This window comes from Octopus bimaculoides, chromosome 16 (genome assembly GCF_001194135.2).
Source record: "Octopus bimaculoides isolate UCB-OBI-ISO-001 chromosome 16, ASM119413v2, whole genome shotgun sequence".
Taxonomy (NCBI): Eukaryota; Metazoa; Mollusca; class Cephalopoda; order Octopoda; family Octopodidae; genus Octopus; species Octopus bimaculoides.
Genome location: NC_068996.1, coordinates 46,898,979 through 46,903,855, shown reverse-complemented (window position 1 = coordinate 46,903,855; position 4,877 = coordinate 46,898,979). Strand labels below are relative to the sequence as shown.

The 4,877-nt window shown below is 39.3% G+C and overlaps 1 protein-coding gene and 1 non-coding gene across 2 annotated transcripts in view; one reads left to right on the top strand and one right to left on the bottom strand.

Moving 5' to 3' along the window:
• The window catches only part of LOC106873611 (protein ABHD11), a 227,381-nt gene that overhangs the window by 204,145 nt on the left and 18,359 nt on the right, over positions 1 to 4,877 (bottom strand). The gene's annotated exons all lie outside the window — the stretch shown is intronic.
• On the top strand, positions 4,065 to 4,135 carry Trnan-guu (transfer RNA asparagine (anticodon GUU)). The gene has a single exon. It is a non-coding gene; the product is annotated as a tRNA-Asn (tRNA).

Genomic DNA, 4,877 nt, shown 5'->3' with positions numbered 1-4,877 from the left:
ACGATCTCGCTCGAAAACCCTACAAGGCCAGTCAGGCAGTACTGGCAACGGTCACGCTCAGGATGGTACATCTTATGTGCCACCCGCACAAGAGCCAGTCCAGGGGCCCTGGCAACGATCTCACTTGGCTTGCCGGGTCTTCTCACGCACAGCACATTTCCAAAGGTCTCGGTCAGTAGTCATCGCCTCGGTGAGGCCCAATGTTCGAAGGTCTTGCCTCACCACCTCAGCCCAGGTCTTCCTGGGCCTACCTCTTCCATGGGTTCCCTCAACTGTTAGGGAGTGGCACTTTTTCATGCAGCTATCCTCAGAGAGAGAGAGAGAGAGAGAGAGAGAGATTCAAATACAAATTAGAAGCGGTGCTAATGTTATAAACATTATCAAATATAATAGGCTGCAATTTGATAAGGTGGAGATGACTCCCTCAAAGTTTCAGGTGTTTTAACACCTGAAAGTCATGGACAGGAGAGATAGCTCACTCTAAATGCCATCCAGGAGTGAAATCACATCAATGTTTTGCCATTTTTGTGCCTTATCTACATCATATGCCTGAACCAAATGAGAAGCAAACAGTATAGCTTGTCCATGACTATGTGCAAGATGGTGTAAAAATCATTTGTTTGTATGTCTGGATGATGCATAAGGAAGAATAAATTCAAATATGGATTAGAAGCAGGGCTAGTGTTGTCAACATTAACAATCAGTGTATGTGCTTTGCTTGTTTGCCAGTAGGCTGCAATTTGACGGGGTAGAGATGACTCACTCAAAGCAACAGGACAGACTATTCAATTCACCTCCAGTTATGCTCAGGTATATAACGTTGATAAGCAACAAAAATGGCAAAACATCAATGTTCATCACTCTTGGATGGGATTGGGAGGGAGTTGTCTGACCTGTCAATGACCATCAGGTGTTTTAACACCCAGCACTTTGAGAGAGTCATCTCCATCATGTCAATTTGCAGCCTACTGACATACAAACAAAGCACGTACAATGGGTATGTGTGGTCGATAATATATATATATATATATATATATATATATACAAACATATATATGTGTATGTTGTTGGCACTCCGTCGCTTATGACGTTGAGGGTTCCAGTTGATCCGATCAATGGAACAGCTTGCTCATGAAATTAACGTGCAAGTGGCTGAGCACTCCACAGACACGTGTACCCTTAACATAGTTCTCGGGGATATTCAGCGTGACACAGTGTGACAAGGCTGACCCTTTGAATTACAGGCACAACAGAGACAGGAAGTAAGAGTGAACGAAAGTTGTGGTGAAAGAGTACAGCAGGGTTCGCCACCATCCCCTGCCAGAGCCTCGTGGAGCATTAGGTGTTTTCACTCAATAAACACTCACAACGCCCGGTCTGGAAATCGAAACCGCGATCCTTTGACCGCGAGTCTGCTGCCCTAACCACTGGGCCATTGCGCCTCCACATATGTGTATGTATATATATATGTATATACATAGGCATAGGAGTGGCTTTGTGGTAAATAGCTTGCTTACGGACCACATGGTTTCAGGTTCAGTCCCACTGCGTGGCACCTTGGGCAAGTGTCTTCTACTATAGCCTCGGGCCAACCAAAGCCTTGTGAGTGGATTTGGTAGATGGAAACTGAAAGAAGCCCATCGTATACATGTATGTATATATATGTATGTGCATGTGTATATGTTTGTGTGTCCATGTTTGGAGCGCAAGTGTAATTTCAATAAAGAACAAAATAAGAATTTTTAACACTAACGTAAAAGCGGTGTTATTGTATGGGCTGAGACATGGCGAACAACAGTTAAGTCAAATAAGCAAATACAATCATTCATCAACAGGTGCTTGTGTAATATACTTAAAATCAGATGGGCCAGACACATAAGCAATATGGAACTATGGCAAAGAACAAATCAAGTTTTGATTAGAGAGCAAATATTTAAGAAAAAGTGGAAGTGGATTGGTAGCACAATTAAAAAGGACACACCACATGTAGCAAAAAGTGCTTTACAGTGGAATCCGGATGGATACAGAGAGAGGGGTAGGCCTAAGAACTTGTGGCATAGATCAAGACAAAAGGAACTAGAGAAAGGGGAACATTCATGGCAGAGTATAAGTACAGAAGCGAAAAATTATGCGACATGGAATTCAATTATAAGTGGCCTATACTCCACGTTGGAGGGTTAAGGGCAAGAAAGAAAAAAAAGAAAGAAAGCAGTTTTGGCACAAACTTGGCAGACACACGTCTCATACCCAAATCTTCAGAGATAATAGACTGAACTGAACCGTAACTAATCTGCACATACTCTGATAACTCACAGATGGTGATTCAACAATTTCCCCTCACAGCTGCATGCACATCTGCGAGGTTTTTCTCAGTTCTGCTGGATGCAGGTCTCCCAATATCGAAATTTTTTGGGCCATCTTGGAAACATCTGAACCACTTGTACTCTTGTGTGCAGCTCATACACTCCTCTCCATACACTTTTTGCAACTTTGCATAGGCCTCTGAGCAGGTGTCACCATGACAACTTTCTCTGTCACAGTCAATGCGATGACCACATGCTTCCAAGCACTGCTACAAACAGCAGAAGTGAGCTAGAACGTTAAAACTTAGTGCACATGCAAAGCAGAATTCAAGGTCAATCTTTGCCAAGCAGCTTCACTCTGAGTGCCTTAACTTTGTTACTAAGGCAACATTCCGGATACTTATTGATCAAACCTCATACATGCATAACATATTTCTCCTAAGGTATTGGTCAATCCAAAGTTACACTGGAAGACACTCGCCCAGGGTACCCTGCAGTAGAACTAAATCCTAAACTCTTATATGGCTATGAAGTAAGCCTTGAAGCCACACAACTGGAGTAAACATGAATTTGAAAAACATGGCAGTGAAGCAAACCTTATAACCACAGAGAATAACCAAAGATTTTCATCTTTTGGATTCTTACCACACTTTCATTAGTTTTTAATTCTGGTGAACAATAAAACAAAAATAATCCTTCTGCAAGTCATTTTTACTTCTATTACATCAACAATGATTCTGCCTTCAAAACTTCTTACTTATTTTGGGCAAATCTTCTTAGCAAATACCGTGTTAGCAATAGGATTGGATTAATTACGTCATTCATTAGGAATGAAGTCTTTGTCACCAGAGGAAAACAAGAAACGAGATGACATATACCCACATTGCTGAGCAGTTCAGAAGTCCAGACCATGTTTCAATTACATAATTGATGACATGGGGTCTGATTCCATTGTTAGACAGCATTTGCCTTTTGCAAATAGGCTCAATTTCGATAATTGTCTTATAAGCGAAATTTAGTAGACAGAAACTTGGTGTTCCAATGGCACATTGATAGAATGGAAAGATTACAAATTGTGGTAGCATTTGTTTGGCGCATTTCTCAATCAATGTACCAATGGAACACCAACACAAATTAGATTAAATAAGGAAACCTTCTTCATTGAAAAATATAAGCCAAAACTTAACCATTGCTAACATTTTAAAATAAGAAAACTAACCGCATTGAAAAAAATATAAAGCAAAACCTGACCACTTGTAAAATTCTATTCCTTCTAAACCAAATCATGTTAAATTAATCAAACTTAATCATCCCCAACATTTTTGATTATCTCCCTTATACCAGAAAAAATCCCTGATTACCTATCTAGGACTCCATATTTTACACCATAGCGAGGACATGATACAATATAGGTGAAGAAATTTGAGAAATTTGAAAAGAAAATACGAAATGGTTATTTCTCCCAAACAATGTTACTATACTCAAAATCTTATAACATTTCTCTAACATAACAATTTAAATATATATTTTAACCATATAACACAAGCCTTCTGTAGTTTTTTCACTCTTTTTTATCTTTTATATATATATATATATATATATATATATATATGGAGAGAAAGACTGACAGACAGACAAAGAAATAGATAGATAGATAGATAGATAGATAGATAGATATACACAGTGTGTATGTGTGTACATATGTACTTAGCAAACAGTGAGCATCCAGACTTTATCTTTTTGTTTTTCTTTTTTTTTTTTGACGTGGCGCAATCGGTTAGCGCGTTCGGCTGTTAACCGAAAGGTTGGTGGTTCAAGCCCACCCAGGGACGTACTGTATTTTCACGGTGGTGCACCAGCATGACCGCAGCCACTTGGCTGAAACACATAAATAAATAAATAAATATATTCTATTTTGCACTATAATCCAGCATATCCCTTTATATCACACAATTCTTCTATTTGTTTCAGTCATTTGACAGTAGCCATGCTGGAGCACTGCTTTTAGTCAAACAAACTGACTGCAGGACTTATTCTTTGAAAGCCTAGTACTTACATTATTTACATTATCTACATTTGACGGATATTCGTCCTCATCTTGTTTGTTGTTAACACAACGTTTCGGCTGATATACCCTCCAGCCTTCGTCAGGTGTCTTGGGGAAATTTCGAACTTGGGTTCTCATTCCTATCGATGTTACTATTATTATTATTATTATATTACTATTATTATTATTATTATTATTAATCAGGTCGGAACCTTGGGGTTAGTAGCCCACGCTCTTAACCACTACGCCATATGCCCGTGGGCAATTATGGGGTGAATTTTAAGGTTTATAAATCTGTGACACGAGGAGATATCGATAAATCGGGTATAGCTGATCATGTATGAAAAAATGGAAACCACCTCCCCCTGTGGGATGAAGTTAAAATAATAGACAGAGAACACCACTGGAAAATATGAAAACTAAAAGAAGCAGCACATATGCTAGGACACAACAACCTCCTAAGCAGACCGAGTGCAGATATGAATAGCATATGGGAACCGGTATTGAGGAAGGATAGAAAAATAATA